Raw genomic sequence first — 9920 nt, forward strand, 5'->3', positions numbered from 1 at the left:
TGTCATATGTGACATTTCAGCTTAAACCACACGTGTTTTTCATATAAACGTCGTAGATGTGTGAATTTGAATATATGGTGAACGTCTTTTGGAAACGAAATTTGGTGAACTGTAAGTGAAGCACCTCACTTTCTGTCTCCGATACCAGCCGCGGCACGAGGCTTCATCCCATCCAGCATCGGGTCATTCAGTCAACAATCTGAGCCGGTTTCAGGCTCTGGAAGCTGGAAACCGGGCCCTGAAGCTGGAAGTGGCCACTCTGCGCCAAGAGAGGCAGCATTGCAGGCTGCTGGTGAGAATCTGTCTTTCCCTTCCTGTCATTCTCTTTTCCTGTCTTTCATTGCTGTGTTTGTCCCTCGCTCATTTTATCACACACAGACTCCAATCCAATCTTGGCCAGTCACACACTCCCTTCTCAAGCCACTGGTGAATCATGAAAAGAGTCAATATCAGTGGTTTCACTTCGAAGTACAGTTTTTTTTTAGTTTTTTTTTTACCCATTATAGCGATATAGCTCATCTAAATTTGATGTGATGTAACTTGTGGCTTCCTGGTTCTGCTGCTACGTGTGCGATTTTCAGTTTCCATTGCTGCATAAACTAGGCCCACTTGCGTGGCTGCATGGCCCTGTGCACGGATTGTCATGGGGCTGAACACTGTGTGGGCTGTTCAGGACATGTGGGCATGTGTAATGTGCTGCAAAATAGATCATATACTGTATGTCCTTGTCTCATACACACACACACACACACACACACACACACACACACACACACACACACACACACACACACACACACACACACACACACACACACACACACACACACACGCATACAGATGCAAAGCGTCCCAGCAGTTATGTGTGTGTGCGTGCATGCATTGAAATGAGTCAAAGCCGTCCTCTCGAGGCTCCCCCAGGTGGTCCCAGGTGGCATAGCGCTGGAGCCGTTGTCTTGGCAACAAGCCCATTTGCAGCAGCGTGGACAGACAGGCAGAGGGAACCTGACAGAGCATTGTGGCGGCTTCTGTAGCGAGCCTCGCTGGATTCTAATCACTTTCGGATAGAAATAGCCGGGCTGGCACGCTACGAGTGTCGTTGAGCTTCTTTTGTTGACAGCCATTAAGTCACCTTATTTGTCACGTCAATTAACCCACAGATACCTTTAAAAAAAGAAAACAATTGGAAAGAGTTTGACGCCTTGTACAAAAAAACGATGATGCTCACATTTATCTGGACAAAATCTGACAGAACCCACACAGTTTTTTCCACATCTTTATTTTGCCTTTATTTACTCTTCAGAGCAGGTTGGCTCTTTTGCAGCAATGCCTTGTTTACAATCATACATACAACATACATGAATTAAATAGTAAAATGTTGTTCAAATAAAGTTGAAATGTTTAAAAACAATTACAGTGACCAACAGCATATGAAACCCTGCTCTTAAAAAAAAAAATACAATTCTCCTATAGAGACCAAGTCATTTAGCTGAAGTTTCCTCTTTAGGCCGTTCCAAAGAGAGGAAGCAGAGAACTTAAAGTCCCTTTTGCCCGAAAACCAAAGCTGCACTCCGGGCTCGCCGAGAGCTCACCGTAGGCCGCGCTCGCTAAATGGTCCGCGGCGGCGCTAATGCAGTTGTGTGCGTTCAAACAACCGCAGCTGATCTATCAACCTGTGTGCACAAGCCTTTCTGTGGGAAAATTAGATGCTGCTTTTTAGCTGCGCTGGCAAAACTCCAGTAATAGAAGAAGTGAGAGTTCGAGAGGCTCCTGGGTGTTGTCGTGCACCTGTGATCGCATCACGCCCAAAACTCATTTAGCATCGCCGTCGCCAGATATAATCTTTAATATATATTTTTTAATTTAAGCTTTTTTTTTAAAAGCCATTGTAGCCACATTGGGATTGATTTTTATTTTTTATTTTTTGGACAAGAAGAGCAACGCAGACAATAAAAACATGTAGACATTAAAAAACCCATAAACATAAAAAAGAAAAACTATTAGAAACATGTAAATTCATGTAGAATCAGGTCACAAATCATGTGTTTAAAATCTGAAATTGCACCTGATCCACCTTTCCCGCGGAACCTGGTAATGAGCGAAGTATTTGATTTTAAACTGTACCACGTGTTAGTTGACTGAATAAAGAAGGACAAGTACGAGTGGAGCGGATCAGCACCATTTTCCCAAAGGGAGAGTTTAAAACTTCCTTCATAAAGTGTTTGCAAAGTGCATACAATTGAAAAAATAACCACATTCATTATTATAATCAGTGAATTAGGTGACATCCAATTTTAACTTTGATAACGTGACACGACTTTGACTTATTGACTTATTTTTTCCTTACTACTTACTTTTACTTTTTAGTTTTGAATTCCAATAGCTCCGGCTTGCTTTTCGTACTCGGCACCAGTGACTTCTGGTGGTAGTGTCGGATCCGAAAACTGCCGAGAGAGTTGGAAAAACGCCAACGCGTCGGCTCCAGAGACCCCCGCGCCGCAGAGGGGCGGAGCTTCTTGGAAGCGGATTCACACAAAGCAGCACAGCATACGACCTAACAGCTACATCATTTCTAACAGTGGTGCATCGCTGGTGTAGAATCAATATGTGAACACACTCGTATGAGATCCTTGGAGTGTTTGCGTCTCCGCGTGTGTGTGTGTTTTTATTTTTTTTTATCTTTGAACGTGCGTGTTTTGAGGAGAGACCCCGTTAGGGCGAGGGATCTGGTCCCACTTTTACCCTAATTCAAAAATTGATTTTAGCACAACAACCGTGTCTCACGGCAGTAAAGCTGGCTATGATGCTTTTCCACCCACCTCTGGACCCTGGACGGCCGCTTCAGGCGGCTCAGTACACAGCCTGACTCTTTGCAATTTCACCCCGTGACGACCAACGTGTTCGCATCATAACTGCGGTAACCACCATCGACATCCATTTAAAAAAGGAGGCTGTAGGCGGCGGTGGAAGAAGAAGTCAAGTCAAGTCAAAGTTTATTTATATAGCACCTCTAAAACAACAGTGGTTGACTAAAGTGCTGAACAGGCTTAAAATACCAAGTACACAAATATTGTAAAAGCAAAATAAAATACAAAGAAAAGACAAAAGAAAATAAAACAATAGACGTAAGATACAATAGTAGGGAGATGAAGTCAGGGAGTAAAGTTCGACTTGAATTAAAGGCCAACGAGAAGAGAAGCTTTTGGATGGTGATTTAACAGCATCCAGGGTCTGGGCAGATCCTGTGTTAATAGGAAGGCGACTCCACGGTTGAGGGGCGGCCGCCGCAAAGGCTCGGTGGCCTCTGTTCTTTTTCATGGATCCTGGAAAAGCACTCAGACCTCCCGCTTAAATAAAAGCACAAAAAAACCCTGATACAAATTGACTCTAGTGAAGCGGAAAATTCTGCATTGGCATTTCTACTTCAGTGTACTTGCTACACTAAGTACTAAGTACTTGCTCTCAAATGTACTTAAAGTATAAAAAGTAAATGTACTTGTGTCATATCCATTGCCCCGATATAACAGAGCTTACAATACGGCATTCTAACTGTTAGAAATGTAGTAGAGTAAAAGGTAATGGCCTTTGAAATCTAGTGCAGTAAATGTAGAAAGTCTTGGTAATGGAAACCAAGGTATTTTTCGATGTATTTTGCTGCCATTGATCGGACATGTACGTCTTTGATGCCGCCCTCATGCCACGTCGCATCTGAGACCTTTTTTCATGGGCGGATGGATTTCACTGGACTCTGGGAGAAATCCCCCTCCCAGATGTTCCGCTGGTTGTAAAGCGCTCATCCCGTCGCCGTTTACACATCGCTCTTTGCCCATCTCGATGACGGTGGACCGCCTTCTGTTCTCAGACCGCAAAAACAGGAAGAAGCTTTCTTTTTTTTCTTTTTTTTTCCAACAGCCAAATAAAAGAGCCTCAGACCGGGTTGCCTGGCAACCATTCCCGTGATGGACGTCGGTGGGAAGGAACCCTACGTGAGGAATGACCTTCTGTGCGTCGCGTCGTTACCGCTGAAAGGCTACAGCCGTCTCCCTGGACACCGTCCCTATATGGGCAACGGCTGAGCACCCGGCGGCGCCTGGTCCGTAATGATAGTTGTGGTGATGGTACGGGGGCGGGACAACCAACGCAAGAGCAGCGACTCATTCATAAAACATGATAGCAGTGGTGTGTTCGTGTTGCCTAACTATCTCCGTGGTTAACGCCCCCCCCCATCAAACATGTAAAGATGGAAATCGCAGGGTTGAAAATAGCCCGCGATAATCTAAGTCAATCCTTTTGGAGAAACACTCGCCCCTCCCCGCCGAGGAAGGAGTCTCTGGAAGATTTGCATTGTTTTGCCCCTGCGAAGGCGGTGTTCTCAAATGATATTAGACGGGGTGTGTTTAGGCCGTAGTCTCCATCCATCTCCTAATCCAATTGGGCTCAGACAGTGTTCTTTTCCGATGGCTAAAGTTGTCTCCGTAACGACATTATCCTTTTTACCAGCCTGACCCCAGGTCTATCCCTTTTTGCGGCTGAGAGCGAAGAACCGAGAAGGAAAAAAAAAAAGCGACGCGCTCTTTCCCCCGTGATCAAAGAACGTGAAAGGCGCAAAGAAAGGGAACGAGGAAAACAATGCGTTTTTTGTTATTGTTATTGTTTTTGTATTACTACCGCACGGACCCGCCGCCGAGTTGCCGGAGGGTTCTACTACTACTACTTGTAGTTTAGTTCACAGTCGGCTGAAACTTTCCTTGGATGCACGCCGTGTGCAGCCGGCTACACCGAATCTGCGCTCGTCCGTGGCTCCAACACCTCTCCTCCCGATCAGAACGTCCCTCTGTCTCCCGCTCGACCCTTCATCCTTCCCCCTTTACCCGGCCATCTATTATTTTAGTCGCCTTCCTCCCCGATCCCCTTTATTATTTCAACGTCCGCGAAGGCCCACGCCCCGACCCGTCCCCGGGGGGGTTGGGGCGAGGACTGGACAGCTTTACGCTTTTTATTCCCCGCAGTGATCCGAACAGATTTGATGTATATCAGGGTACGTCCAAAACTAGCCCCGTAATCGAATCAGAGGACATTTTCTGAAGGCTCATTCCAGACGCACGAGTAATTGAGAGCCTGGTTTGAGATGATTTACGTCTCCTTCCTGCCCGTGAGTGGATCATGTTCGAGCTCCACCGTGGGGTTTGTCCACGGACGGTTGAGGAGAAGCCCCGCAAAGTGGATGCGTTTGCTTTCGGAAAGTGTTAATTATTTTGTTAGAGTCGACTATCCCGTTGCTCTTAATACATATTTGTCGTGGCGTTTTAGGGTTACATGTTTGGCGGTGAATGTCGGGCGCTGCCCGTGCACTTTAGTGGTTACGACTTTGAAAGGATGAATATTTTCCCATCATCATAGCAGGTGACAGCGGCGGCGCTGAATCAGCCCCGAGCGCAACGCAGACAGGTGGCGTGCATATGTGCGTGCGCCCCCGCGAGGTAATATATCCCATCACATCAGAAAGTAGGCACAGGCGGCAGAACCTGCGCATATTTTGGCAGCCGATGGTCGTAAGAAACATTAAACAACAAAGGGAACTGACCTTCATGAAATGCAGTTAGAGACCCTCTCCCCTGCGCCTCCTCTCTGTGATCTTTTTCACTTGTTTTCCCGCCGTGGGAAATTGATCCAGAGCAATGCCACAGGCTTGAATAGACACTGTTTAATCAATAACGCTCATATTGAATGGGCCGGCCGTCCACCGCAGGGCCACGGATTGCGGAGGACGTGACGGAAATGATTTCTGTCACATCAAAGGGAGGGTATGCTAAATATATGACGCCTTTCCTGGATTAATTGAAAAAAATCCTTCTAACCGGATTAAATCATTTCGGGTCCTAACGGTGGAACGTTCTTCCATACGCCGACGGATGCATGGGCGCAGACGGGCACACAGTACATGCGCGCGCACACACACACACACACACACACACACACACACACACACACACACACACACACACACACATCCCCACCCGTACCTGCACACGCGCACATGCACAGGCTGATTTTGAAAGGATATAATTATTCATTTATACCAAGCAGTGAGCCTTGTGAATTTGCTCTGTGTTTTAACTAAAGGCTACAGGCTGTGATTATTTAAACCAGCTGTAAAAAAAAAAGCGATTATCGACAAAAAACAGAGGTACACGTTTAAACCTTCTGCGCTGAAGTAAGAGACTAGAAACAGGAGGTTGCATTGCATCCTACCGGCAACCTGGCGTGGCCACCTTTCGACTCTAGTACGAGTTGAAAAATAGAAGAAGTTATCGGTCGCAGGACTGCATGAGGTTGCCCCACTTTGTCACAACAACAGCGACAACAACACCAAAAAGAAATATGGTATGGAAAGTTACCTTTTTACCTCATGGAAAATATGAATAATTTGGGAGGGGAGGGCATGGCCTTTTTTTGTTTTGAATAAATGTCACATTCATCCCTCCCAATAACGGTCTTACTTTATAAATTTGTCCTGAAAATAATTTGACCAAAATGTTAGTTTTTGTCCTTGTGGTGCTGCTATTGCCCATTTTCCCGGCACCTGATATGATTCACCTGCCTTTGCAGATTCCAGAAGCCTTTTCAGGAAATCACAAGAACTTTTTTCCATTACGCTTCCCTTGTCCCAAAATGTACCCTACAGCGCCAAGCGTTTTAAAAAGGAGCTTTGAAATCAGCATCACCGGCTCCGCAGCCACGTTATGATCAGCCCCACCGAGCCGTTCATTTTAATTGTAAAACAAAGAGGTCAAGTGCAGAACTGTGATATGTAGATTGGTTCCTGAAGGCCTAGTTAACGCATCGTGCCCTTGATGGAGAAGAAAAAAACCCGCCAAGACGTGACTGTGGTGCTCGCCGATCCTTTCCCCTTATGGTGAAGAAACGGTCCGGTGGGGCTCAAACACGCCGGACTGTCCCACGTTTACAATGCTGCGTGTGTTTAATGAAAACAAATGGATTCATATAAATACCTTCATTCGTATTGAATTCACTCTCCATAATTTTCAGCGTCTCTGTCCTGCAAACACGAGCACGCCCCCCCCATTGAGGACGCTCCACAATGTTTGTTTTATGAGGACTCTAAATGTATTTGAAAACAGATCACACACAAGTACGTGCACACACACACACACACACACACACACACACACACACACACACACACACATACATGCACCAGTGCACAGTTGCGCACACACACACACACACACACACACCTGCATGCACCAATGCACAGCTGCACGCACACACACACACCTGCATGCACCGATGCACAGTCACACACACACACACACACACACCCACACACACACACACACACACACACACACACACACACACACACACACACACACACACTGTCCTCTGTTTGCAAAGCTTAGTGTTCTTTGTTGCCCGGTTTGCATCCATCTGGGAATAAACACCCATAAAACACATTGTTCCCTTATTAGCATCGGCCGTACGCGTGTGAAGGTATCATGTGTGCTTGGCCGTAGATGTTTATTGGGTGTGGACACGTGTGTATGAGTGATAAAGGGGCCGGAGCATCAATCAAGACCCCCGTCCAATTAGTTCCATGTCTAGGGAGAGGGAAGGCAGCGGAGGAGGGGTAGAGCCTGGTTCATAGTCGCCGCAGCCTTAGAACTATTTAGTGCGGCTGGCATGAATTATGTCAGGCTTATAAGGTCCTTATAAGATGCTTATTAATATTATTATTGTGTAAATAAGACTATATAAGTGTAAATAACGGCATTTATTAGCAGTTAATAAAAGCATTTATTATCAGTTAACTAAGCACTTATTAAAAGTTAACTATGCTTTTAGGAAGTGCTAATAAGACTATGCATTTATAAGCCGTTAACTATGCTTTTTGCAGCTATGATATTTAAAGCGAGAACAGTGCCTTATTAAGGTTAATGGTTAATAGTTCCATAAAACATAGCCTCAAACAGGCCTTCAGATATAAGATATAATTATTAGTACAATTACACTATCTTTCAACATTGAGGTAAATTGTATATTGCAAAAGATATTCTAAAAATGTTATATAAAACATCCGTAATCACATCAACACAAGTTGGAACCAGCAACCAACAACCAGTTCGATACCAAAATATAATAATAATAATTATAATAATAATGAGAATAATTTAATGAAGGCGTCCGCTATCCGGTTGTTTTCCATGGAGCACCGTGTGGTGATCAGGACCAATCAGGAATGCCCTTAATATGCGACTAATATCCTTCGAGTCGTTTATATTTTTTTAACTCTGTGAGAGAGTGACCGAGAATGTGTCCCCATCACGCACGGTTCTTATTGTGATGCATAAGGAAACGTAGTAAAATAAAATAATCTACTTCTAAAATAAAACCACACTGTTTTGGCGCAGCAATCACAGGAGACCCATCACTGGCGCGCCATGGGTACGGTCGGTACCGCCCTCCCTGTAATTTCCGCCCCTGACGCAGCTCCATAAGCAGCAAGCTGCGATGCACTGTGTGTTCTGACACCTTTCTCTCAGAGCAGCATTAACTTTGACAGCAATCTGTGCCACAGTAGCTCTTCTGTGGGATCAGACCAGACGGGCTAGACTTTGCTTCCCAGGTGCATCAATGAGCCATTGGCGCCCATGACCCTGTCGGTCCTTCCTTGGACCACTTTTGGTAGGTCCTAACCACTGCATACGGGGAACACCCCACTAGACCTACCATTTTGGAGATGCTCTGACCCAATCGTGGAACCATCACTATTTAGTCCTTGTCAAAGTGGCTCAGAGCCTTACGCTTGCCCATTTTTCCTGCTTCCAACACATCAAGCTTCAAGAACTGACTGTTCACTTGCTGCCTAATATATCCCACCCCTTGACAGGTGCCATTGTAGCGAGATGAGCAATGTTATTCACTTCACCTGTCAGAGGTTTTAATGTTGTGGTTGATCGATGGATACTCATGCTCTCTGGTAGTGCGCCCGCGCCATGAGCCGCACGGCTCGCTTGCGGCGACTATAACAGAGCCTTAAGAGTCAGGGCAATAAAGGCAGAACGAAGGGGGTGGGGTGGATGGGGGGGGCGGGCGGAGGGTTGGGGGGGGTTGGGGAGGCGGAGGGTTGTGGGGGGTGGGAGGTTGTTTATCCAGCCCCAGCCAGCAGCATTTTGCAGGCTCTTTCTGTCGGCCAGGCAGCCGAGACAGTCGGGCAGCCAAGATGTGAAACTGAAGACTGTGGTTGTGCCGGGGAGGAGAGCATCCTCACCACTTAGCCTCCTCAGCTCTCAGCCCACAACACAGACGCAGTGGAAGAGGACGAGGTCTGTTTCCTGCCGCTGCCGCGCTGCCTCCACGTATTACCACTGATGCAGCTGATTGTTGGTAGCCGCCGAGCCGGCTGATTAATTCAGCAGTGTAGGTTTCTGCAGCCCGCGCGCCAGCAAGTGACCGTGAGAGAGAGAGAGAGAGATGAGAGATGAGAAGAGAGAAGGAGAGTGGATTGGTAGAGTTGGAGAGGAAGAGAGAAGGAGAAAGGAGAGAGGAAGAGAGCATGTTGGGGGGAGGGTGGGGAGAGCGTGAGAGCAAAGGGGGGGGGGTGGTGTATTGGAGAGCGAGCGTCGAGAGCGAGCGAGAGAGACAGACAGAGAGAGAGTTTATGGGTATAGAGGGGGCGGAGGAAAGAGAGTGGAAGGAGAGAGAGAGTAGAGAGAGAGAGAGAGCGAGAGAGAGACACGCAGGCCCAGGAGCAGCCACTGATTGCTGCTGCCGCTGCTGCAGCCCGCCTGACAACTCCCCACCCAGAGGAAAGAGGGAAGAAGGGAGGAGATCAGAGAGGGAGAGGAAGGAGCAGCGACGCGCCACCACCAGACACGATGCTCCTCTGCTAGCCGGCA

At 46.8% G+C, this 9920-nt stretch overlaps 1 protein-coding gene across 1 annotated transcript in view; it reads left to right on the forward strand.

The window, feature by feature from the left end:
- Window positions 1-235: 235 nt before the first annotated feature.
- Window positions 236-9920, forward strand: part of rimbp2a (RIMS binding protein 2a) — a gene marked incomplete at its 3' end in the record, with an annotated part of 60280 nt that continues 50595 nt past the window's right edge. Inside the window, exon 1 of the mRNA XM_080017682.1 lies at window positions 236-292. The remainder of the gene's footprint in view (window positions 293-9920) is intronic.

Source organism: Zeus faber (genome assembly GCF_960531495.2).
Source record: "Zeus faber genome assembly, chromosome: 17".
NCBI classification, from domain to species: Eukaryota; Metazoa; Chordata; class Actinopteri; order Zeiformes; family Zeidae; genus Zeus; species Zeus faber.